Source organism: Calypte anna, chromosome 7, assembly GCF_003957555.1.
Source record: "Calypte anna isolate BGI_N300 chromosome 7, bCalAnn1_v1.p, whole genome shotgun sequence".
In the NCBI taxonomy this organism is placed as follows: domain Eukaryota; kingdom Metazoa; phylum Chordata; class Aves; order Apodiformes; family Trochilidae; genus Calypte; species Calypte anna.
The window spans coordinates 32,293,791-32,321,089 of record NC_044253.1 but is presented as its reverse complement, the minus strand read 5'-3'; the positions used below and the strand labels follow the sequence as shown (position 1 = coordinate 32,321,089).

General features: G+C 43.6%; 1 long non-coding RNA gene across 1 annotated transcript in view; it reads left to right on the top strand.

Moving 5' to 3' along the window:
• The first annotated feature begins 1,508 nt into the window (after nucleotides 1–1,508).
• Nucleotides 1,509–27,299, top strand: part of LOC115598577 — a 121,146-nt gene continuing 95,355 nt past the window's right edge. The window contains exon 1 of the long non-coding RNA XR_003987745.1: nucleotides 1,509–1,587. This is a non-coding gene — a long non-coding RNA (uncharacterized LOC115598577). The remainder of the gene's footprint in view (nucleotides 1,588–27,299) is intronic.

Sequence of the window (27,299 nt, the reverse complement as noted above, 5' to 3'; positions counted from 1 at the left end):
AGATGCTTAACAAAGCACTTTTACATTGCCAAGTCAGTTTATTGACACTGGACTTGAATACAATCCACTGTAGTCATTATTGAGGCATGGCCATCTCTGTATTACTGCAGAAGAAGCAGGAGTGAGGACTCGGCTTTCCCAAGCCATGTTTTTGACCACCCAGTCGGAGACATATAAGGCCCACATTTACAAAGCTTTGTAAAAAAATTTAGACAGAATACTTGCTCTGAGTGTTGCAGCAAAATGAAACAAAACTGAAATTAGCATTTAAAGTGTTTGCACTGCAGTATGGGATACAGTTGGTGAGTATTCTGGTCACACAAATATAAGGAATAGCAGTATTTATCAATCAAAACACAGCGACTATTTTTAAAATGTTTATTATCCCAATAGGTGTGTGACATGGTCTGAATTGGTGGTTAAGATTCTGATAGACTGATTTGTACATTCATTTTTAACAAAGGGATTAGACTAATTTGTTCAGGAAATGGAAAAGGCATGGGAGTTACATTGTACTCTCTCATCTCCAGCCAGGGGAACTGAAACAAAGTGATTCTGACTAGAAAGGGGGAGACCAGATGATGCTGGAGCCCCACCACGTAAGTGGCATTGCACGATGACTGACTTTGCCCTTGCTGTCTTTACTTTCACCAGAGGAATATGGAAACTGTAGTTGACCTCCTGAGGGAGGAGGAAAGTTCAGTTTGAGAAGCTGGCAAGTGACAAAGTAATGGAATACCTTTTATTGCTGGATTCCAGGAAATGTTTGGAGAGCTTGGCCCTAAACGAGTGCGATTCGTAAGTTAGCAGCAGTGCCGTTTCTGAGGTGCCATAACAGTGTTTTTGTTTTTTGTTTTTGTTTTTGTTTTGTTTTGTGTTCTTTGTTTTGTTTTGTTTTAGCCTGTCTCACCATTATTCAGTCATTATTCAGTCTCTCTGTCTCTTCTTTTTTTTTTTTTTTTTCTCTACAGAAGAAATGGGAGAAATCAGATTTTCATCATTGGAAGACACAAGTGAAATCAGGCGGGGAACTTAGGTATGATTTTCTTCGACGGCGGGGACGATCGACCAGGGGCAGGACGGGGCAGGGCAGGGGGCAGGGCAGGGCAGGGGGCAGAGCAGGGCAGGGCAGGGAGGCACCCGCTGGGTGTAGGCGGCTGGTGGCGGCTGTCACGGAGCAACCTCATTCCCGGTGCCGTGTGAGCACTTGAGGCAGCCCCCGCAGATGTGACGGCGCGGCCTGCGGGGCTCGGGGCCAGCGGCGGCCCGCACAGGTATCAGGGTCCCCGCCGCAATGCAGGGGCCGCTGCGGGCAGGGCGTGGGGCGGGGCGGCAACCGGGGGCCGTCCGCCGCCGCGGGGGCTCAGGGGGAGCGGCGCCGGGGCGGGGCCGGGCCGGGGGAGGAGGGGGGGGCGGGTCTCGGGGGTTCGCGGCGCGCAGGCGGCCGCGTCCCGGCGACAGCCCCGAGAGCGTCGGCGGGGCGGGCTGGGCTGGGCTGGGCTGAGGCGGGCAGGGCGGCGGAGCCCTCTCTTAGCCCCTCGGCGCGGCAGAGCGTCCTGGGGTGCCGGCAGCCGCCGCGGCGCTCAGGTAAGGACCAACCTGGGCGCTACCGGCGGCGGCTCGAAGGGTCGTAGTGGAGTGGGGTGTCCGCCGGAGGAAAAGGGCAAAAAGGGGCGAGGCGGTGGTTGGCGGCCGGGGACATGAGGCGTCGGGGCGCGGGCTCTGTCAGGCGGTGGTGAGGGGACCGTGAGGGTACTGGGGGCTCCCAGGTAACGCCCGTGCAACCTTCATTTGGGAGGGGGGTAGGTAGAGTTTTGCCAGCCGCCTCTCTGAGGGTTTTTGGGGCATCTCCAGGCTTTAAAACCTCTAAGGGATGTAACCTTCTGTCCTCTCCTGCCCCCACCCCTGAGCTCCTCAGAAGGGATCCCTAAGTCTGAACAAAGGGCGTTGTGTTGAGACGGGGAAGGGGGGGCGGGGGGAGGAAGGGTTGGAAGAGCTTTCAGTTTGCATTTGGGATGGGGGTGAAAATATTAATATCGTTCCCTGTGTTAAGTGGCTCGGCAGCGGAGAGGACAGTGCTGTGGGCTGGTAGCCGCAGTGAGGCGGCGGCGGCGAACAAAGCCTTTTTATGTAAGGCTAAATTATGCGAAATGTGCCTGGCTTGAAGTGCTGCAGGTACAAACCGTGAGCACGCGTGCAGCTCAGCCGTGCCATAACGCTGCACCCTTTGGGATCTACCGAATAAAGATTGCTTTTTGAGACACTAATTACGACCTGCCTGCTTTACGAAACACCCCTGGGAAAGAAGGGGGTGTGCCACAAGCCGGGAGAGTTGCTTTCTGCATGAAAGATACCGACATCGTTTATTTCACCACGCTAGGCAGGAGCTTTCAGTTTTCCTCCAAATAAAGATATTCTCTGATTCTTGGTGGGTTTTCATCTAGGCTTCTTCCTGATAGGGAGTAAGTAGCAGGGTTTCACAAAGAAGTGGTCATTAACGTAAACTCATGCAGTGGTTGTGTCAATAAATCTCCATCCTTTCTCAGAAAAAAACAAAAGAACCAAAACCCATTTGCTGTCCAGCATCTGCACTGCTCGCAGTTCAGAAAACCCATCCCTTCTGTTTCCAGAAGGGTTCTTCCTTGTGAGATGAAGCAAATACTCTTTCAGTTCTATTACTTCCAATTTTCTCCCCAAACCTTTGTTTTCTCACTGTAAAAAGAGCCTGTTTCTTTTCACCTCAGCTGGTTTGGACTTGGCAGGATGTCTGGGCTGCAGATCTCCTTAGCCAGTGCATTCAAGAAAAGGCTCAGATGCAAGATGCATCTGCATATTTCTATAGCTTCTCTTGCTTCCCTCATGACTGGATGACATGATCACAGCATCTCAGCTCTAGCTTGGAAGAGAGAATTTGCTGAAGGAGCATTACCTAGGGAAGTTGGTACTTCACAGATCACTAAGAAGTGACTCTCCAACTGTGAGAGAATGGGCACCTTCCCTGGGCATGCTAAAAACTCTCAGCATAGAGGCAGCCTGGTTAAGATTGTGGATGGGTGTGTATATTTCTGCTGCTAGTGTTCTGAAAGTGTGGTATGTTAAATGGAGCCCAAACTCCCCCCTTCAGCACCTAGGTCTAGGAACTACTGATTTTCTCATTCTGTATTTCATTTCACCCATTTGCAAAAACATTGGTAATGCACTCAGCGGTGGGGAGGACCTCAGTCTTAATGTGGTACCTTTCTCCTGGAGCTCAGGCATTTACAGGTGAGCTTAAGTAACACATTGACAATGAACCTGATGGCTTAGTGAGACTGCTCCTTGTTGAAATGAAACCCTCAGGTGAGCAGGGCTCTGGGAAGAGGGGTGATTCCAGCAGTGAGGTACTGTGCTGTATGTTCTGTCTGTTCTTAATCTTTTACCCAAGGGACAGGCCTTGGTTAGTGAAACTTTGCAATTTGTTGTACCCATATTGTGCATTGCCTGTGGGCATTTGAGAGAAGCCAAAGAGCTGTCTTCCTGAGAATAAAAATTTGCTGTTCTGTGGAGAGTTTAGCACCCAAGGATGGAGGACAGCTCATTGTTCTTATAATACAGTTTGTTACATAAAGTGCCATTTGCACCCTTGTTTTAGAGCTCTGATGTAATTGTTATGGTATGTTATGTCAGTACCCGCTTAGCTCTGCTCTTTAAATACATTCTGACAATAAAGATAAGTCGTCGTTTAATGACCCCTGAGCATGAGTGATCCGATAGCAGTCGCCTCTAAATCAACGGCTGCAGTCTCTAGGTTAAGAATTCCCTTACTTTTCCAGAAGCCTACCTTTCCCTTCAGCCTGTGCCATGCTGCTCTCTGTATGAGTTACCAATTTCTAAAGGATATACCTGGATTTGCCAGAAGAGACATTTGCTGTGTGTACTGACACTAGAGCAGGCTCTGGCCTTGTGCTTACTTAACAGTTGCCTGAGCCATGGAAATCACTAGAAATATTTTAACCCAGAAACGGGTGGGTGGAGGCCCGCTGCAGACTGCTGGACTGTTTCAGCTATCACCCCTGAATGTGGCATGTTGAACACGTGCTGGAGACAGGTTTGTTTTCTTAAAGGGGTGAGAAGTCAAAAAGAATTTAGGTTGTGAGGACTTTATGATGATGGCTTTCAGAAAGTTGCCTCTATTACTACAAGCTTACAAAGTCACAAGGTGCTGACAGAACTTGTGATGCAGCTGTGCCAGCTGTGGGGTGTGAAATCTTATCTGCAATGAGGGGACAAATGTCTTATCAGCTTCAGAAAGAGGAAGGAGCTCTAATGTAAGTGCTTCTCTGTAAATGGTGGGTCTGTCCAAAGGCCCAGCTTACTTACAGATCTTTTGCATATAGCACAGGCTGTGACTGTGCTGAGAACAGCTCTGAGATACAAGTTCTGGCTCACAGTAAAACAAAGTGGTGCTCCTTGTTGCTGAATTGAAGCATTACCTAGAAAGGGATCAGGCAGTGTAGTGGTTAACATGCACGTGAACGAGTAACAGCCAGAAGTTTGGAAAAGTGTAATATCCTGGGGTCCTAGGGCTAGGTGACTTCCCAAGATCCCTTCTAAACTGAATAGTTTGACAATCTGGATGTTTTGTTTGTGTGCTACCTTGAAGTCCACGTGTGTGATCAAGAAATAAAATTAGGTGTGTGCTGATTTGTAGAATTGTTCCCTAAGACTCAAAGCTGCTTGTTTTGGTCCATCTGGATTCATTCAGTTGTTTAAACACAAGCTTAATTGCCCTTGAAAGCGAGCCTTAAGCATGCCTGAAAGTTAAGTGTGTTTTTAATGGAAAAGGGGATGTCTTTGCTGGAAAGGGGAGTGTAAATTCAGGGTATGTGGGTTCAGTGTGGAAAACCCTTGATGATGTTTGGAGGTGCAGAGTTCCTCCAGAGAAGGCATGAAAATGAACAGTGTGCCATAAGATCAGACACTGCTTATCCCTCCCCAAACACAGGTGCAGGCTAAGGGAGAGTATGGGTGGGTCTTGTGTTTAAGGTTGGTGCTTTTCCTTCATTCTTTTGCTTTGTGTTGAAGTGTGCTGATGAGCAGCAGCTCTGTAGTGCATCTCTCTTGGTAAGAAAAAAAGAGCCAGAGAGAGATTTCCATAGGGTGGAGCTGTTTTAGAGGGTTAGTACTGGAAACAGAGGTGGTTTCTTAAGCTGTCTGCCTCGGTAGAGGAAAAAGCTTTTATTTCATTGAGTAGGTTTAATCACAGGTTATGCTACAAAACTATTGGAGGGGGTCGTGGGGAGGTGATGGTGTTTTAGAAGAGACTCAATGGGACATTTGTAATTCTAGGTATTGGAGGAAAGGACTGATGCATCCATGGGGTTATTTTGGATTGCTGTGACCACATGAGTTGACTATGCTGGCTGTTAAGAAGATTTAAGGTCTTGATTGACCCATTTTACTTTAACATTAATTGTTTGCTGCTGCACTAAGGAGAAAAGATGAGCTAATGCTGTTGTCCCTTATGGTTTTACACTCACTGCTGTTTTTTTCCTATAGTAGGCTTGCAGCTGAAACCTATCTTTGTTCTGTTGTCTTGACTGGGGAGGTGGGGGGAGCCCTCTCAGTTGTTCAAAATGAAAATGAGAAGAGTTTCAGAGTGTTAGTGTTTGGACTCAGTATCTTGCATCTCTGTTGGGCTGCCAGTTTGAAAGGAGTTATGGTGAAAAGAGGAAGCTTGGGCATCTTCAGTAATATAAAGCTTTATCAAATCTTTTTGTTTTCTGTCATCTGGGAGACAGGTTAGTGCTGGTGGATAGGCTTGAGCAGTGTTACAATATATTTCTCTTGTAGCCTTTTAAAAATGTCTTGTTTTTCTAATTTGCTGTAATGTAATAAGTATTTATTTTGGCACATGGTGTCTATATTTGAGATAAAATATATGTAGATCTGTATGTTCATTATAGGGAAAAGGAGGTGATGGCCCTATTACAAGCAATAGTGATAAGTGGCAAAAAATTAATGTGTCTGTGTTGAATTAATTGAATCTGCACATAACTTGCACCATCAGGAAGAAGACAATGTTCCTTTCAGCTTTGTTTTTCCATTATTGAAAATCTGGGGATGTTTCAGGAAAATAATCAATTTGTTCCCGTGAATTTTTAAGCTATGGATTTGTGGGTAGAATTCAGCTGCTCTTAGCAAATTCTCCTTCATTTACAATTGGCACTCCTGAGTGTGGGGATCTGAGATGTATTCCTTGTCTTGTGTTGGTCAAGCCCCTGGCAAGAAGTCAAAAGAGCTTTCTGTCAGCTGTAATGCAGTTAGATTGTGATAGCTTCCAGTGAAGTCAAGTCTATCAAAACTTACTTTTTTGTTTGTGAAACTTGTAATTTTGTCCCCTAAGGGAGATTTACACTAAATTCCAATAACTGTTTCCAAAATTAGCTGATTTTTTTTTCCTCAGGATAACCAACATAAATAAAAACAAACTTAAACCGGCAGTCCAATCATGTCATCTAAGTTGGCAGCATTTAATTATAAGACCTATTGATTCAATCAAACCTATATTTCCTCTTTATTTTCTGCAGGCAATGATAGAGGCCGTTTTTGGTTTAAAACTGGGAGCTTTCAGTTCTGTTTTGAGGTACATATATTATCTGTTAGAACTGCTTTGCTGTACAAAACTTGCCACTTTTTCCGAGGTTCTGATCTTGGATGAACAAGGTTAGAAAATGCCTCAAAATGAGAACATAGGGTGGGAATATGATAAAGCTTTGGAGCAGAGTTAGGGTTATATTTTTAAAAATGCCATCCTCGGACCAAATTTGATCCAGAGATGAACAGCAAAAAATGCTGTGGACCTTCAGGAGTGACCTGGGTGCTTTAGTGCTGGGCCAGAGGAAGGCTTCTTCTCTGTGTTTGCTGGGAAACGGGCTGAAAGCACGTGTTCAAAATCCTTTAACTTTGGGGAGGGTTCAGGTCTGGATTTCTGGTTAGCTGGAGAGCTGGTGAGCTTATTTGAGCCAACCAGCTCCTTGTGTGCCAAGTCTGTGCTGTTTTCTGCAGCAGGCAGGTCTGAGCAGCAAGACCTGATCCCCTGGAGGGGAATGTGCCTGGACTCTGGACCTGTGGCTGGATGGATGCTGGGGTGCAATGACTCCCAGTACCAACATTCAGCACTTGCTGAGGGTAATGTGGTTCCACTGTTCCCTGGCTGATCGTGGGACAGAGAGACCCCAAGGCCTTTTGAAGCCTTTGTCCTCTTCTTGCAACTGCTTCTACTTGTTCCAGTAAGGTGTGTCTGGGCACCCACTCCTGTTCTGGGCATGTAGTATCACTCAGAGAGCAGGGTTTGAGCTCCTATGGCTATGGTTTGATACACAGCACCTGTACCTTCCTGTGTGGGGTGCCTCTGGCTGAGAAACCCTGGTCTGACATGCATTTGGGTGTCTCAGGCTTCTGTTGGGTGGCTGTGTTGCCACTGCTTGCAGCAAGACTGTTTTCCTGCAGTTGAGCATTTGCCTGCTTGAGTCCTGCTTCCTGACCTGCAGAATTACCCTCTCCTCCTTCAGGGCACCCCAGCACTGTGGAAAATCTGTGGTGTAGGGAGATTACTGAATTAAGGGTCTCATCTCTTCCAGATTTGTGTCAAAGTTGTTCTTGGTTTGCATCAATGCAATCAGGGCAGAGTTTGGCCCCGAGTGTGCTCTTCACAGTCTGTCAGCATGCCCAGAACACACCTGAGAACTGGTGTCTGCTCTGCAGACCTGGCATTTGGGGTTGGTGCCTATGTGTGTCTGGAAGGAAAGTGGCAAATGAGGTTTTTGTCCCCATTCCCATTGTTTCTGCTGTGATTGATGTCCCATAAAGAAAACTGCCCCCAGGATAATTGTGAAAAAAACTAAAAAGCAGGAGGAAGGAAACTTCTTGTGTAGGGAGATAAAATAAACGTATATCCAGGTGTAGTAAAGGGAGCATTGGCAAACATATGAGTGTCATTAAAAAACCCCACAAAACAACAAAAACAATAAAACCCAAAGTCTCTCTGGTGGTGGGGAACAGTTAATGCCATGATTCATTCCGAAGAACAAGGGACAGAGTGTGGTAAATAAGAGCTTTCATTCCATGTTGTTCTGCAAAGTTAAGCTTTTGGGGGTATAGAGCTCTGGTTGTGCTTCTGAATAAGCCTTAGCAGAATACTGGGTGAAAACATTTCATATTACCCATTGCTGGTTGTTACATCATGTAATAAATTTATGTCTAAGGCTGTGAATGAAAGGCATTTTGTAATATGACAAAATGAATACATGTAATTTTATATTCCACATTGTTTGCCAAAATTAGCAGCAGTGATTTATAGATAACTCAGTCCTTTAGATTAGATAATTTTAAATGGCATGCTTGCTAGTGTTGCTTAAAAAACTATTTTGTTGTTTAAAACTCTATTTTGACTACAAAATTAAAAATACTTTTAAATGTGCCTTTCAGTATAAACAATCATGAGCTTTCTTGTAGGATGCATTTGAAAAAGAAAAGGTATAGTCAAATTGCATTCATTTAGAATGGGCTCTAGTGGAAAACTGTTTCTCTAGGCAAAGAAACTGAATTCAGTCAGGATTTTTTGGTTGGTTTTTTTTTTTTTTTTGCCTTCCCTGCTTTTGGTCCACTGCACACTTGCAGCATCACTGTTAGCAATAAGTGGAATTAATAAGATATTGCAAAGCTTTAATTGGTAATTACAGGCACTTGGAAGTTAAAAACATTTTCTCATTTTACCATATTTATAATATTAATTCTTCAGATGCCTGAAGGGCTGTGTGTTTAGATGGTAAAGTTGGCATCAGGATACCAGCAGTGATGACCTGCTTTATTACCTGTAGTTACCAACAGGCACAAAATCAATCAATCCTCTCCCATCATCTCATTTAGAGCCCGACTTCTGGGTGTGTGCTGACTGCTGCAGGTGTTGCCAGTGCTGCTTGCTGTGCACAGAGTAGCTGTAAGTCCTTTATTGAAAGTAAATTTTTGTTTTCTTAAAGATGCTAACAATGGCAGGGTTCAACTGGTGGATGGTGTGTACCTTCCTGAGCCAGCAGATAAAAATGGTTGCTTTAAGGCTGATGCTATTATTTTTTTTGTGTGTGTTTGGTTATGAATTTTCTGTTTTCTTCTAGTGATGGGAGCAGAGCAGTCTGGTGAAGGTGAAAACTGTACTTAGAGCCATTAAACTGTTTACATTTTGAAGTAAATGTTTTAGGTTTTTTTTTTATATTTTTTAAAATAAACTATTAGAAGTAGGAGAAGGCAACAAATGCTTGGAAAACATACTGGGCAAAATACAGCCACAAAGCTGTGTTTACTGCTAGGATTAGGAAGAACTATTTCCTTGAGGATGTGATATTGCAGAGGTGGTATGATGGGTTGTTCCTCTCAAATCCCCCTGACTGTGGTCAGTACCAGATGATTTGTTTTGTCCTTACTGCCCTGCCATGCTCAGGTGAATTTAGTTCTGAAGGTTCAGTCTTCACTTGCTAGATGTGAGTTATTTTTGTTTCTTATTTGCTTTATATATTGATAGAAGTAATAACTCCACTCTCTTCAGAAAATTTTTTTCTTCTGCATTTTAAGTTACTGCAAGATCAGCTGCAGTGACATTGCTTATTCCAGTGTGCAGTGGAGTAAGTGAGCCTGGGATAGGGAAGGGAATGTGTGTTTTTGTTTCCTATGGTAATGTTATGGTGGTTTTCTCTTGCTTGCCTAAGGGAGTGGGAAGGTAAGTGAAAAATGAGGTTTTCTCCAGTGGGGGTGTGATCTCTGCATGCATTAAAAAGGCAAGTAGAAAGGCATGTGTTAGAGGCAGGGATTATGCTTTAATTTGAAAAACTAGCTGTGGGGACTTGCTTTAGCTGTAGCTGCCAGGCTTCAGAGTTGATACAAGGGTAGGAATAGAATTTGCCTGTCCAGGTTTTCCAGAGAGACCGTTCAACAACAGCTCTGAAGAGGAGCTGTCTTCCTATGTTCACCTCTTTTCCCAACCCAAACATGATATAAACATTTCTTTGTTTTGGATTCTGTTCTCCTCATGCCTTTGCAGGTGGCAAGTCGGGTGTATTTGTTTGCTCTACTGCCCTTACCTGCAGGCAAGGCATGATTTAGATTGAACTGTAATCCTCCTAGATTAGTAAACAAGCCCTGCCTCATGCCTGTGACATTAAGTAGATGATTAGCTCTTTGAACAATGTTTTGAGGCTTGTGAAAATAATTCTTAGGATAAACTTGCCTTTTAAAATATATTAAAACATGCAGATAGTAAAATGAAATGTGCTTCAATAATAAAGGTGCTGTGTCTCTAGTCACTTGTTAATATTTCCCTTTCCATGCTGGATTTACTTTGCAACTCCACTTGATAATTCTTTACAGCTGGCAATGGGAGTGGGCAATTTCCTCTTCCACGGTAACTCTGGCTGCATTTAAGTGTCTCTCTCATTTATTGCTTTTCAGTTTTGTCACTTATTTTGCATTGAGTCACAGCTCTGGGCAGAGCTCCACATAAATGAGAACCCCCCTATATAGATGATACTGTGGAAAAAGAATTGCTGGTATTCTCCTACAGGACCTCATTTTGAAATGAGGAGTTGCTCTTCTTCTGAGGAGCTTATGGGAGTCTTGGATCATGGGCAAGACAATTATGGGGTGGACATTGTGTGCCAGCTGGTGGGGTTTTGGTTTCCTGGTGGGATTATGTTCATGTTCATCACGGGTGCACCATTGGCTTTGGTTTGAGCTTGTCCCAGTTGCTTAGGTCCTGATCCTCACAGGACAAATGGAACAGCTCTTACTGACTTGGAAATGATTCCTGTAGGGATTTTATGAGCAAATTTGCAAAATTGTATTCTCTGTGTCCAACAGTGATTTGGTCAGGGTCTGACACCCCCACAGGCATCTCCAGGCTGCACCAAGAGCTGCCAGGTGCTGGAAGTGCCCACCAGTCTGTCTCTGTTGGTTCCTTTTTTTATGCCTGAGCCTGGCAAAGCAGGATCCTGGTGGCTGGGGCCATGCAGAGAGTTTTGTCTGCTGAGCAGCAGCAGTTGCTGTTTCTTGTCCTGCTAATGTCTGAGGACAAGAGTGTCAACCCTCACTGTCCAGAGCTCCACAGCACAGTCCCTTCCCATCCACTGGAAGGAATCATGAAGTCTTGTCTCTTTGTTACAGCAAAAATACGTTTTCCCCCACCCTGTCTGAGAAATATCTATACAGTTTTGCTGTGCATATCCACCAGCCCCAGTACTTGTATATACCCAGTCTGAAACCATTCCTGAGGTCAGGCTGCTGCAAGTGCCCAGCTAAACGTTTGCAGGGGTTAGCCTGAATGTGAGATGCTTTCTGCAAATCTATACTTCCATAGTGGGGCCCTCTAGTTTGGGAGTTTGGGATGGGGTCTCTTGGCAGCCAAGGCTTATCTCAAATGGTGCTGTGGTGGTGCTGTTTGTCCCTATGGTCCCTGGTCCTTGCCTGACCCTGTGGGAAGTAAAACTGACTGACTTTCCACCAGTCCAGCTCTCCGAGATGCTCCAGAACACTGGTGAAGGGGTAGGAATGAGTATCTGAGAGCCCTTACCTGTCTGAAAGACAGGGATTTTTAGGAAGCTAGTGATCCATTTTGAAAACAAAGATCAGAGGACCTAACCTCCCTCAATAGATTGTGTTACTCCTAAAAGACATCAGATGACACCAGATGACACCTTTGACAGATTGCCTTTTTAAATAACTTCTGCCTTTTATATAAATTGTCCTGTTCTGTTTCATAGCTTTTAATTCCTTTTCTTTTTTTTTCTTTTTTGAGTGGAGAACACAAGACAGAGGGTTACAGTGGCAATGTTGCACTTGGCTCCCTTCCTTTTACCAGTCAGAAATACACTTGGCACAGCTCTTTGCTGGTACTCACAGGGAGATATGTATGGCAATAAACAGCCCTTCTATGCTTTCTGCTGCGGGCTCTGAAGGTCTCTGCTGCAGCTGACTTGCTTGCAATAAAGCCCTTGCCTATGAAGGGCTGTCCTGGGGTAGAAATTGCTTCTCTTGGAATTAGAGGAGGAGGGGAGGGATGTGTGTTTTGAGGAAAGGCTAAGCCAGGAAACACCTGGCAACCAGATGGCCCCTAGCGTGCTGCATCATACCTACACCTTCATTAAGGATTACTGTGGCTGTCTCTGGGTAATAGATTTAGAGGTTTGGGGTCACAAAGAATTAGAAAATTGTAGCCAGTTGCAATTAAACGTCAGTTATTTTTAGAGGACAAAGAAGTGAGCTGAAATGAGAGCTGAATTAGAGCTACTTGAGATGTTAGGGCTCCAGTACTACAGGTGGTATTTTCTAGGCAGCTAACAAAGAGCCCATGTGCTTCAGTCAGAGACATGAAGCAGCTCAGGGTGGTGGCAGTGGGCTGGAGACAGCAGAGCTGAGAACCATGGCAGTAACCTGGAACTGGTATTACTCTTCTTCCTGAGGGCAGGTGGCATTATGGGCTTCTCTCTGAATATCTACATGGGCAACAGAAAAGCACTGCTCAAACCCTGAGTAGGATAGGGCCATGTGGTGTGCACTGGGATTTAGATAAGCCAGACCTGGTATTTTATACTGATGTTTTACATGTGTTGAATTTAGTTTTGTATTTACTCTTCAGCGGGCCTGCAATCCAGAAAAAAAGGGCAAACTCAAAGGTGTTTACATTTTCAAGTGCGTGGTGTGAATATCGGTAGGAAAAGAGGGATTTGGGAGGAGCTGTGCTGGCAGACAGACCCTCTGCAGCTGGCAGCAGCACCTGATGGCCTGTGCTGGGTCAGGAATTCAGATTGCACAGAAGTCAGCATGAGGAAACTCACTCCTCCATCCCCTGTGCTCACCTGCCTGCCCTGGCAGGTACAGGAGGCAGGGCAGTGCTGAGATGGAGGGGTGGGTTTTGGCTGCCTCGCTGCTGTACTGAAGATGGGGGATGCCCCTTCTTGTTTCTGGGAATCAGCAGGTCTTGCATCCCAGCTCTTGCAGGAGCCAGGGCTGGTTGATACCACCTTGCACTGCCCTGCTCTGAAAGGCCTCCAGGTACCTTGTGGGAATAACACCTGAATAAGAAACTCTGCCAGTCCAGGGGCTGTGTAAACTCTGCCTTCCTTACAAACACTGAGGAGCATCTGCAGGAAGTCTGAGCAGGTTGTTCATTGCTTCCATTCCTGTGATGTTGATAGCATAAGGGCATTGTAGCATCGTTGGTTCTTAGCCTGTATATTCTTTAAGCAGCTTCTTTGCAGACAGCATATCTCGTGTTGCTTTCATATTAAAATGTTGATAAGCACAACTTGAAAACATTTATCATTGAGATATCTACTTAATTACTTGTTAGTGTTGATATCAAAGCCTATTTCATGTGGTGAGTTTTGAGGAATTCACCTCAGAAAAGCTTGTCTTAAATATCACTTGATTTTTTTCAGGCTTTTACCTGTGGGGTTGGTTCTGCAGCAGAGATTGTTGTTAGAGATGAGCTAACTTGCATTGTGCAATGTAAGTGTTTGTGCTATATTAAAGACAAGACAATGAGACCCTACCATATGATATGGGGCAGCCACATGAATATGGATCAACTTTGTCTTGAAAGGGTGGATCAAGTTGTTCAGCAAGTCTTTTCATTTCCTAACCTCCCTGAATATGAAAGTCTATGTGGTATTTTTTATTTTACCCTTGGGAGAGGAAAAATAAATCTCAGTTCGTGAAAGCTACTGCCCCAGGGTAGGCAGTCCTTATATTAACTGTTACCCAGAGAGTCTGAAATACCCTTTTGTTGTGTGTTGGTGGTGCCTTCAACCAGCTCAAAACCCCACAACAGCAACTTGGAGAAAAAAAGCAGGGGCAGTGTGCCTGAGGGATTTATTCTGCTGATGTTGATTTTCCCCCTGAGAGGAGCCCAGTTTTCTTGAGTCTGAAATTAAAATGTAAATCCTAAAATGGGCATAGTAAGAGTACTTCCTTTAGACAATGTCTGGTGCAGATGGCTCTAGTTTTTGGGAGTCTGCAGGTTTTCTTCAGTGAGGAAGCATTTGAGCAGTGAATGAGGGAGAGGGCAATTAGCAAAGGAAAGTTGTGTCAAAGAACAGGGCACAAGTTCTTTTTCCCTACCAGTTCTGCTGCTATGGTGTGTGGCTTGTCCTTCTAAATGTGTAGATTTACTCCTCCAGTACCACACTGGTATTTAAACGAGCAGAAGGTGCTGGTGTGGGCCCTGTTGTTTTGTTTTGGGTTTTTTTTTGTATGGCATTTTTTCAGAGTCATAGTGCAGATCCCCTGGGGTGCCTCATCATAAGGGGAGCTGCCACCATCCTGCAGAAGTGCTGGAGACCTCTGTGGGTCAGGGTGCAAGGAGGCTTTCCCTTGCTGGGAATTGTTATATTGGCTCTGTGTGTCTTTGGGTTAGTCCTTGAAAGAAGCATATTTTGCAGAAACACGGAAAATAGAAAACCAGGCAGAATAATCTCATTTTTACTGGGGAGTCTGAGTTAGTTGTAACATCATGGTGAACTAGCTGGAGGCCTGAGCATGTACTGAGTGTTTAGGGGAACAGGAGCTCAGTTTGGGTTGGAATGGGGCTGGAGGAGCAGGCTGGGACTTGTTCCCAGGCAAAACATGAGTGACTGTGGTGTTTGTTGTTCTTCTGTGCTAAGGTTTTTGGCACCTGCTTCCACACTAAATCAGCTGTTAAGAATGTTGTATATCTATGTAAAGGTGCTTAGAGCTGCATGTGCATATCTGGCAACTTTGGCATATTTATGTGGTGGGTGTTTAGCTTCTTTTTCATTTTACTTCTCCCCCTCCCCCCCCGGAATACCTGTGTTATAATTATATGGGGGATGTCAATGACAGAATAGTTTCAAGACTCCAGACTTATACCCACTTAATAATAGTAATTATTGTTTATAATACTACTTTGCCTACGGAATGTGGTGAAGTACTTTGCCTTATTGAGGTAATTTTGATACAGAGATTCCTGATCTAAAGGGATCTTAAATAGTCTTGAGTTTTATTACTAAGAACAGTCTACACTTTCAAACCAAGGATGACCCCTTTGAGCCTCAGTTTTTAACAGTGTTATAAACTGGTGTTGCATTTGATTTAATCATGGTCCTGCACATAGAGCCATCAAAATTAGACATCAGAGATGTTAGTAATTTTAGAACAGTGTATAAAATAATTTGTTCTGGGTTTTTTTCCCAAATTGTTTAGTTTAACACATTTTAAACCCCAAACTAGTGAGGCAGAAAACAGAGCAGATGTTTGTTTCCTATTTTCCATACTAAGCTGCAGTACAACTTTGCTTTTACCATTTAGATTTTTATAGCAACAACTGGAGAAACCATGCTGCTTGTTTGATAGGAAAGTACATTGTCAAATGACATCTTAAAAATGTCATTTTAGATACAGAAAAATGCCTGTCTGGGCCAATGTTGTCACTTATTCTAAGCAAATAGCTTTGATACTTTCTGCAGTGTCCTGGAGTCATATAATGGTATACTTTAATCCTCTATTTGTGAATCTTGAGCCCTGACTTGGGGCTTCTTGTTGTGTTTTTTGTTTGAGTTTTGTTCTTTGGTTTGGTGTTTTTTCTTTTGTTTTTTTTTCTCTTGTTTTGTTTTTTTCATTTGGGGAAGAGACTGGAATAGCGATGACTTTCAACAAGAGCCTAATCCAGAATCTGGCAGAAAGTTTGTAGTGAATTTCTGAATTTCAATGAATGTTTTAAATTAACTCTTGCTCTTTACTAGAGAATTAACCCTGTTTCCTAGTACTGTCTGTTAGTTACCAAAAAGTCTTCAGGAAAAATGTTTGCTTTTTCAGAGTGCTGAGGATATCTCATTTTCTTGCAGAACTGAGTTGCTCACATGTGAAGATCCCCAGGGCTGTCCCGTACTGATCAGCATAGGTGTCTTTTATTAATTTTCAGTGAACTTTCCATTGTACATCCATACCCTTAAAAAATACTCGTGTTCATATGTGTGTGTGCTCACGGGAGCTCCACTGAGCTGAATAGAACTTCTTGTACAATTACCACTGGAGTCTGAATACTTGAACCATGTTAAATACAAATAGTGTCAACAATAGAGCCATTACTGTCAATAGATGAGAGTTGTCACCTGGAGGGTTTCCAAGTGAAACATGTTTTACCTGCAATCAGGACTACTTTGTTCAGCTTCGTACTGGTGCACATGAATGGCCTTAAGTCCTTCTGTGTTCACCTGCTAGAGCAGTAACTCCTTCCAATGTGGAAGGACTGCAGATAAGCAGCTTTTCCTTTGAGAGAAGTAAGAAAAATATAGTGCTGTACCAACAGAAATAAGTTGGTGTAAAGAACATATTTGGATATTATGTCAAGCATGGTGTGCAGTTATGTGTATGTAATCTCTGCCTGTTCGGTAGAAAACTCTTTAAAAAGAGATGAAGAATGACAGAATAAACTGTGTGCGCATGTTGAAATATGAATGCTCATCTTTTAACCATCAACTGACAAGAAAAGAGCTATTGAATCACCTTAGTAATTTTCTTTTTTGCCATGCTGACACCTTGATGACTTCTGCAGTGATAAGTATGCCCCTTCTTACTCTTGCCTCATTGGCTTAGTAGCATTTTTGGTTGTACAGGTTGTAGCTGTGAGGACCTTAAGGAAAAGAAATAGGTTTTTGTTTGTTGCTTTGTCAGGAAGAAGGTTCTGGGATCTGTTTCCTCTTGCAGTGGGAGAAGTTTTAAGGCAACTGTAAGCTGGTTGTTGAGAGGCTGATGGCAGCTTCAGTTGTGAGTATCAGATTCTTGACTGACAGCTTTATTCCTTAAGGAAGGCATCAGTCATGGAGGATTTCACAAGGGGCCCTGGATGGCAGATAGGCCCTGGAATTTTGGTGTGAATTCAATAGGAGAGGAGGGATAAAGAAGAGTAATTATATATCATCCAGATCCTGTTTGATTCAATTAAAAATACATGTATTATTCATTAACACCTTCCATTGAAAATTTCAGAAGGGAGGTAGTGTTGTGGGAGAACCCATAATCATCACTACAGTCATCACATTCTTCACCCAGGGTCCTCAGAAGAAATAAAGGATGCTTTGTTTTCAGTTGATAAAGGTAGTACAGCCCATTTTATAATAACCCTATAGCTTTCATTTATTCCTTACAAAGCCTGTAGGAAGGACAATAGTGACTTGGATGAGATCATTAGTGATTTGCAGATGCTTTTTTTGTTTTTTTATTTCTCCTGTTGAAATCAGTAAACTTGTCATAATTTCCTAGACTGGCCTACAAGTAAGCAATCTTTAGACCTTGCTAAAGATTGTGGCTTAATTGCTGGTGTATGGGGGTTCACAAAGGGGTTCTTTGGGACTAAGGGCAGTGTGTAACAGGTGGTTGTACGACATCATCTTGCTTCAAAGGGAGAAAACGCAGATCCTTCAGTGTCACTTGCCAACTACTGCACGTAGCTTGTGTTAGTGACTTTTGGGGAGGAGGGAGGTTTCTGACTTGTTTGGGTCATGAACACAAGCAGGCAAATTAATGTAAAAAACCCAAAGTATTTACATGTAGAAAGGTGATCATTCATGTTCCTTTTCTGTATTGTGCTGAAGTAACAGGGAGAGAGAGATTGGCTTGTGCTGGGTCAGTACCCAAACAAATTACACTGTTTCAAAGGTAACTGACATTTCTCTTTATTCTTTTTTTATATGATATCCTATGGACTGGATAGTACAACAGTTTAGGCCATACTGTGATCTCTGGAAATCTTGTTATGAGTATGATAGTTATTTTCCAGTAAAATGGCTGGAAGATTTATAAACCATGATCTGTCTGTCGCTGGAAGGTCACCTGCCTAAATGCCAACAAACAGGATTTAGTGTTTTGGTGTAAGTGAAATCTGTGCCTGAATTACTTGTCCCTTAGCTAATTTTTACTCATTGCGTTTGAGTTAAATTTTGACTTTCTTCAGTCAGGGCTCAAATCTAGTTTTGGGTGTTTTTTTTTGCTTGTAATTGAGACCCTAGTCCTCTAGCAGAAATCAGGGATCTGTGACATCAGTGCATGCATGTGAGGTCTCAGCCTCTTCATTAGGGATAAAGAGGAGTCTGTGCTTATAGGCTGTGTTGCAGGATTGGCACCTAAAGTGTCATTGCATGCTTAACCTTTGCTGCCCTTCCAACAGTATACACTCTGCTTTAGAACTTGGAAGCCTTTGGGGTGAAATTCATCCTTTGCTGAGAAGAACCTATGTTAGGAGAGAATCTGTGGGTATAAATGGGAGAATAGTCAGTGCATTAACAAAGAGGTGGGTCTAAGTTTGCCCTTGCAGATTTAACTGGCATTATGGTATACTTAGCTAAGGGATGCTCCTAAGAATGCCTTTCTTCTCTGGATCCATTAGCACCATCCATGGTGATGCAAATGGTTCCAAAGAGGAAAGGCATTCGTGAACTGAGCATTCTGTCTCCATCCCACTCCCCAGGTCCTGGGCTCCTGTGTTCCTTCTGAGGTAGGCATTTGTGTTTGGCTGCTTGGTGGAGCTAAGGGTTTGCCAGTGAGTGCTGCTGGAATTGGCAGCCCCCTTCTCTGCCCAGCCTCCCTAGCTCGTGTGGGCAGGCAGGAGGGTTCCTTCTTCTGAGGTAAACTTACAGTTCCTCTTTTATGCAAGTATCTCTGGGTGGTTTTGTTATTTCCTTCATGGTTTTGAACTCACTAATATTACTCTTGCCACAGGCTCTTAGAGTCCTACAACTCTTTCCAGCTGCACTGCTGATAGCACCACACACTGCCCAGGAACCGTACAGACCTCCAGATCCATCAACATTCATCAGTTTGTATCAAACATTAATCCCGTGAGCCAGCTCCAATCAGGATCTGAATTTGGGCCAGACATATTGGGGGAACCAACAAGCCTGTCTTTGAATGCAGGGCACACAGGAGGAAAGAGCAGGTCTTAAATCAGTGTATAGTTGAATTGTTTTTATTTTTGCAGAGGCCCTGAAGCGATGTAATGCAGGCTTTTCAGTGCTGACATCACAAAATCCTGGGGCACGCTGCCAAGTCCATGTGGGTGGAGGAGAACGAAGGTGTTCTTGATTCTTATGAACACTTGTGCTTCTGTTCTCAAGAAGGAGAAAAAAGGAACAAACTTTCCCAATGATTCCCTTAAGAATGTAAATGCCACACGAGCATTTTGGCTAATGGCAGAAATGGCATTTCCTGTGCTGTTCTTGCTGCCCAGTTTTCCCCTCCTGGTTACGTAAGTGGTGTTTTGATCAACCAGAGTGTATGCACAGAAAACCAGTTGGGGAACTCAACCAGTCATTTATCACCTCCTCACAGTTTCCAGCAAAATTACTCATGCTCCCAGTTCCTCTGAAAAGAGTTTTCAGGTGTTCTGCATCAAAGCATTGAAGTCACATCCTTTTGCCTGTAAACAAAATACTTTTTGTCTTATACTGGATGATCTTTAGGTTGCAAAACCTAACAATTAATATGAACATCCATAATTTTCTTTAGGAAAGACTCTCAGAAGGTTGTATCAGTTTATGATACTTTTTGACAGAGGGAAAATATCTGGGCTAAATTCACCCCTGATGAAACTTCATTTCTGTTACTCTTTGGAGAAAAATTAACGTTCTTATATGTACACCTTCTGTGGTGTGCAGCATGGGAGGGATGCTTGCCACCAGCTTACACAAATAAGTTACTTTACAACAATATATTTACCAGTCCAATATAGTATTTATGTAACTGAATCTAAAGAAGCAGCTTTTCATTAAGATGTCCTATGTCTCAAATATGAATTATGACAGTTGTGTAAATATTGTTCAGGTCATTGTGAATTCCTTTAGAAGAGAATGTGAGTATTTGGCAGTGCACATTTAGGTCTGGAAATGGAGGCACTTTAGAGGCTGTCCAGTTTGATTCATTGGTAGCAGAAATGTTTTAGAACTGCCTGTACTCAGTGCTGTTTGGGTTGTGCTCCTTTTCTGCATCATTAGGAACTTGTGCTCTTGCTACTGTGATGCTAGATGACACCTCAAAGATGCTGTGTGATTTTTATTAAACTTGTTATTAGGTGCATTTCATGTAAAGCAGAGCTTTGGTGCTGCAGAGTTAGGGCAGCATTACTTGAAATAATGATCAGCTTGATTTCTGACAGGCAAAGGGAGGGGATGTGGAAACAACTCTAAAAATCTACCTCCAAATGGAGCAGAGACAGTGTTTAGAGCAGCTCAGGATGGTTTGGAGGTGTGACTCTGGAAGGCTCACCTGATATTGCACTTCTGTTTGTGGGAGCAGGGATTTAAACTGTGTGGTGACTTTAGCAAGGTGGAATGTGAAGGGGAGAGCACTTCTGGGTTTACCTTTTTTAACATGATTGCAGGTGCAGACTGGTAGCTGTGGAGCTGCTGATCCATCAGGGAAAACATCTCGCGCTGCTAATCATTGGGGCAGTTAGTGGGCTGCTAAATCTTGTTTGCTTTAATTGGCCTAGCAGGGCCTTTGAATCGGTGGCACTAGGGTGAAGATGTACTCAAGATTTCTTCTGATATCTTTGTCATAGGTCTTACAATGTAAACTATTAAATTACTGTGGATGAAGCGCCAGAAAGATTGGTTTTGGGGTCCCCTGGGGATTGCAGAATTGCAAGTGAACTCCTCACAATTTACTTAATCATTGAGTGTATTTATTTTTTCAGAGGACGTTCTCTTGTGAGAAAAAAGTTCATGAAGAGAGCAGTGGGAACTGGGGTACAGCTGGGACTTACAGCTTCCTTCTGGGACTCCCAAGTGCCTTTTTCGTGTGTTTCTTTGCTCTCTGTGATGTACTGACATAGAGGGACTTTCCATCAAAGCCCTGACAGGGGCACATAGTCCCAAAACTTCTCAGCAATTGTTATGGAAAAAAATAAAAAGATGAGCTTCAAATTCTTCCCCAGAAATCCTGGCAAATGATGACTTAACATGACACAAAAGTACACGTGGGTCAGAATAACTGTGCTGATGTGGTGCCTTGTGGATAATGGGGTTTTCTCCCAGTTTCCAACATACTTTTCTTTGTTCTTCTCCCTATAATTAATGCTGCAAAAGTTATTTATGCTAATGTTACTTTAAAGTAAATTTCTACTTTGTTTAGCAATAAACTGATACTTCTCCCTGCCCAATAGACCTGCGGTGTCAACTACAGTTCTGTAGTTTGGATTGTAGAGCAGCTTCTAAGTTTAGGATTTTTCCTGTTAGTCCGAAAAATCTGTCCTCAGAGAAAATGAGCACAAATGTTTGATGCTTCTGTGAATTGATCTGCTGCCTCCTACATGCTTGCAGGTATGGATGTAGGGCCCAGAACTTTGTAAGGTTGCCATTTTCAAAAGGATCTAAGGGGTGAAATGCAGAGGACTTCAGGGTAAGTCTCAGTGATGACCAGTGGGAGGTAATGGGTGCAAGTTGGAGCACGAGGGGTTCTCTGTAAACATAAGAAAAAGCTTTTTTCCTGTGAGAGTGACACAGCCCTGGCATACGCTTCCCTGTGAAGTTGTGTAGTCTCCTTGTCTGGAGACATTCACAATCCACCTGGACATGTTCCTGTGTGACCTATACTAGGTGGTCCTGCTCTGGCAGGAATGTTTGTTAGTCCTTGTTAGTCCTTGTTAGTCCTGTTGATCTTTTGAGGTCCATTCCAACCCCTAACACTCTCATTTCTGAAGTCTTGGAGGGGAAGCAGAGCACCTGGGCCTTGTTGATGTCAATGGCCCCATTCCTTCCATGCCAGGTAGGACCAAAGGAGGTAAAGGCCTCTAAGTCTTGAGTACAGGGACAGTATTTCTCCTCAAAAGGCATGGCACTTTTTAAGCTGATAAGATGGAATGAGAAAAAAAGCTTTAGTAGTTGTAGTTAAGTTTTTATTTCAATAGGGAGAGAATGTTTGAACTTGTCACTGTTTACTTCTCATAAAACTCATTATTTGCATTGTGTTCAGATTATTGTATCAGCTTGCAATTAGTCTTTTTTTCTCCCTCATTTCTCATCTTTGCCTTCATCATGAAAATAAGCATTCTACAGTAATAGGTTTTGCTGCTCAAAAAGAAGTTCTGTTTCATAGAAGTGGATTTAGTGTCTAAAAATAGTAAAGCTCTGGCTTGTCTCCTGGATCAGGTGGTTAAAGTGGTGAAGACCACCTGTCACAGGATTTTTGTGTTTTGTTCTTGGGACAAGTATTTTTCTGACAAAGAAGGGTATGCAAATTTAGGAACCTGAAAACTGTAACTGGTTTATCATCTGATGTCAACCACAAATGAAGTGAGCATGCTCAGATATTATATTACTTTTCTGTAGTTAAGGCTGTTTCTATTGTAAGGACTATCACTATCTTTAGGGACTACAAGTTAATAATAACTTGGCAATTAAAAAAACAACTGTTTGGAATCAGAAGTTGACTGCAGATGTGTTCTCCCAAGAGTAGATTTCAGATTTCTTTAACCATATCACACAAAAAAACCCCCAAAAAAACCAAACAAAAAAACCCTGTTATATTTAGATTATACCAGAATTAACAAATTCCTTGCAGTCTATCATCTGGGGTTGGATCCTGCAAACTCAAAAGGAGAAATGTTACAGTTTAGGTAGAGCATTTAAAAATGCATTGGTGATTTCCAGTTGGTATTTTTGGCTGCGTGTGGTGGTGTTGGATTTTTTTGTTTTGTTTTGTTTTGTTTTTTTTAAAGTGTGCCTAACCTTCCTGTAATTGCAAACAATCCTAGTGTCTACAAATGCTCTTGTGGAAAGCTCTGAGATTTGAGGGTCCTGGGTGGCATTGCTAAGTCCCAGTGTGAACCTGTTTGCCCCTATAGGAACAGAGTTACATTTCAGGCTGTGTCCATACATGCCACTGTTTTCTTTTTTAGTGGGAGCTATCTGCTTAGTCACACAGTCCTGCTGGGTCTGTCCATGGGTATGCACATTTGTGCATACAGATGCTGATCCTGCAGCCTGTGGTGCCAGGAGCCAGCTGGTTCCACTAGGATCCTGTGGTTTGCTCAGGGAAGCTGTGGCTCTGCATTCCCCCTTCTTCCTGCACCTTGAGGAGAACCAACAAGTCATCTCCAGGAAGGCATTCCAGCCTGATTTGCAATAATTCTCTTTTAAGTAGTTTGCTGACAAACTAGCAATAATGTCAGGTGTACTGACTGCAGGATTTCCTGAAAGAAAAACAAATACTTCTCATTAATATGAAGAGTTAATTATGGGTTTCTGTTCTAGGAATGATATTTGACATTGTTCTTGAAGTTGGAATAGTCCTGGAAGCACAGAGAAACAGGGATAGCAAAGGTGCAGTGTGAGTGCACGATTTGAGATACAGTTGTCCTGTGCAGAGGCAGACCTGGGGACTCCCCCCTGGCACTTTGAGACAGTCCTCTGTAACTAACCGATCTTGGTGTTTGTTTTGTTGTTTTTGCAATAAGCCATTTGCCAGTCATTTTTGTTATTCATCTAGCCTTAAAGATGGAGAAATAGCATGTAATGAATTCATGCACCAATATTTTTCCACTAATAGCTGAAGAAATTGCCAGGAGGCAAACCATCCGTGTCCATTTGGGGTGTGTGTCCATTCAGTCCTTGGCCTTTTCCACTTTGGAGAGTGGATCTTGTGACCTGGATTTCTGTCCATAGGCAGCAGGATTGCACCATCAAGAAATTTCACATAGGTGTTTGCACAGGGGTTGGGAAGAGAGTGGAGTGAGGCCTGAGGAAAAGCAGAGCAGACAGGCAATCCTGTGGTACCATCCAAACTGGTATTTTCTTGATGGCTCTCTTAGAGCACCTGTGCTTGTGGCAGAGGTTGATTCTTCAGCCACTGATGTACATTCATGGCTGAGCTAACTGTGTTTGAAGGCTCCCTCTCCTTTCCCCTCCCAGTGTGATGAGCCGAGCTGCTGTGGGGTGGTAACTCTGTGCTGCCCTGGCTTAGCTCAACAAATTAATGTGAGTGACTGAGTCAACAGCTTGTGGGAAAGCACCTTCAGGTAGGAGACAGTGTTTACGGTGTATTTTTTGGTGTTGTTTTTTTTTTTTTTTTAAACTTTCCATTCAGAGGTATAGCAGGAAGAGCCTTTCTTGCTCCTGAGGCTCGGTGAGCTGCTGGCCTCTCCATGCCTTGCACCAGAGTGAGCTGCCTCTGTGGGTGTGTGTCCCACCTTTATTGGCCCTCTGGTCTTGCTCATGCCCAATAGGGGACCTGCCCTAATCAGGCACAGGTGGACTCACACCCACTCTTTGGCAACTCGAGGCACCTGGATGTCTTGTTTCTCTACACAGAGGAAACATTGACATTTCAGCCTTCAGCAGGACTTTGGTCTGCACTTGCAGGCTGACACCCCAGCTGACACTTGGTCCCTCCTCAGTTCTGTGGCAGGTTGGAAAGGGATGGTAAGAGTTGAAAAACTTGTATGGATGAGTGTGTGAATTGCAAACACATTGACTGCGTCCAGCCTGTGGTTGTTGAAAGATGTGTTCACCTGTGTTGCAGGCAGGGCCTTGCAGTAGTCGGCCAGGACTCCACATGTCAGATGACAACCAAGGGCATGAACCAGTGGCATCTCACAATGGTGCTCTAGCTGGTACCCTCTTGTGTTCCTAGGCCTTCTCTGCAGATTTGGACTAGAGTTGCCCATGTGCAGTAGATCAGATGCTTGCTTCTTGTGTGCAAACTTGAGCAGTTGTCCTGCAAAGTCTGATACAGCCTGCTGGGGTGTTTGGGTTTCTTGGTGTCTGAGCCAAATTTGCTGCTGATTTGTTCAAGATGTAGCTGCTGAACAACCTGCTTTATTTTTAGTAGGTTGCAGTCACCAACAGTGAGGAATCAAATACAAACTTTTATTTAGCCAGATGGATTGCATGACATTGCACCAACCTTTCTTGTTGTTTCAATGCTCTTGCTGCACAGAGACTCAAGTGTGTTTGCAGAACCTGGAGAACGTTTTGCCATTTGCTCTGGCTCAGCTTTCTACTCACTTAGGGAAGTTTTATTATGTTTTCTTCTTGATAGTCTCTCTGCAATGAGCTCAAATGATTGCTTCTTTCTGTGGGAGGACTACAGTCTGTCCCAGCAGGCAGTGCCAGGAGACCTGAACTCCACCTGTCCCACAGCAGCTCCAGGAAATGCCACAGTGTAGTGAAATTAGGCAACCAGGTGCCACTAATTGCCAGGGAGTGGGCATGAGCTTGTGTTAAGCCCACCTGTGCCTGATTAGGGCAGGCCCCAACTGCGCATGAGCAGGATTAGGGGGCCAATAAAAGGTGAGGCTTGAAGCACAGGCTCAGCTCAGTCCTGAGCAAACCAGCAGAGAGATTGGCTGCTCTCGGAGCAATAGCACTGATCCAGGCTAGTCAACCCTGAGGGCAATAGACTCGGAGCACTGTTCGTGAGTTTCTGGTGGAACACCTGGTTGGACCTTGGAGTGTCGTACCCTAAGAGAGGTTCATCTTGCAACACCTTTATGTCTCAGTGCACTCAAGTGCACTGTTTGTAGCTGAAGTGTTTGCTAGCCCACCCTTCAGACAGGTGATCCCTGGACTCACAGCTCACATCTGGGATGTTGTGTCTAGTTTGTGGTTCCCCAATGCAGGAACAATGTCAATATGTACTGAAACTAGTCTAGTGGAGGGCAGCCTGGGTGACTAAAGGGACAAGTTATGAGGAGAGACAGAGAGAAATGTTTTTTTTTCCAGCTGGAAGAGGGGAAGCTATGGGGGAGTCTCAGGGCAGCCTTTAGCTGCGTTATGGGTAGGGAGGGTATAGAACAAGTGCTGCTAAACTCTTCTTGGAAGTGCATGATGAAAGAGCTGGGGCAGAGGATATAAGTTGCAACAGGGGAAATTCCAGGCAGACACAAGAAAATTTTTTATACCTTGAGGGTGGTTGAACACTTGAAGAGAGACTATTGGGGGGTTGTAGACTCTTCAGACCTAGGGGTGTTTGAAGCTGAACTGGATGAGGACTGGGTGACCTGCTTTGGGATAGATGCTTGAACTAGAGAACTGCCAGAAGACCTTTCAACCTGTATCATTTTGTGATGTAGTTCTCTGTGAATACCAGGGCCTCTTCCCTGGAAACTGTTGACTAGGATCAGATGTGCTGAGGGTACTCTGGTGTGACCTGTGCAACCTTCAGTTTGGGTTCTGGCATTGACTGTGAGTGCAACAGAAAGAGTAAAGTGCTGTGCAGGTCCTCCCTCCATCCCAGTTCAATGCCTGCCTGCCATTCTGTTTTAGGGAGTTTGCTGCAAGTTCAATCATGTAAATATCATGATTGAACAATAATGATATTTACATATAGATGGGCTTGTGAAGAACAGTGAGGAAATATCAGTGGATACATAAAACTAGCAGAGTAGCTTTCTGAACAAGAGTATGTTTTATACCTTTCCTGTCTTTGCCTACCCTTTCTCCTTGGTACAAGGGATTCAGCTCTGTGGTGTTCTTGGCCCAGTAAAGAGTCACATTTAGATGCTAGGGAAGGAGCTGTACTGTTTTACAGAAGGAGGGCACCCAGGCCCAAAAGGGTCAGTAGAAGATAATATCAAAGATAGGAAGAAGCAGGACTTTTTTCCTGACACCAGTACAGCTGTTGAACAAGTACAGGGTCTGCATGCTATTCATGATCAAAATATCTGTGTCTGCATTGCAGCTCTTCTCTCTCAGCAGCAAAACATGTCCACTGATCAAAGGTTACTTTTTTTTTTTTTTTTTTTTTTTCTAACTGGGCAGTCTGTGGATGACAAATGTTTTTACCAAGATCAAGCTGCTGGATGTTGTTGTAGCTTGTGCTGAGGTTAAATCTCTTCTGCCCAGTTAAGGTTGACTTTTGCGAGGTAGGATGTGAAAAGTGCACAGGCCTGGGAAAACGAGAGAGGAGCAGCACCAGCTTCTGAATGCCCCCTTGGGAATCTGCTCTGGGAATTATTAGGCTGCAAAATTGTGAAGGTTTAACAAGTCTTTCAGAAGCTCTTAAAAAATATTTGTGCTAAACATCACATTTTCATTTGTGGCTAGTATCAGAATACTATTAAGATTTATTAAGAAGATTTTAATTAAGATTATTTGTTAAGATTGACGATGTTCTCTTGGTTCCAGTGCATTACTATGCTTGGGCTCTCTGCCAGTCCTGAGCTGTGCCCAGTATCCCTCAGCAAATGAACACAGCAAGTGAACATATGAACATGGTTTTTGTGTGTCCATCACTCTTAACATAGCAGAAATCTTTTGACT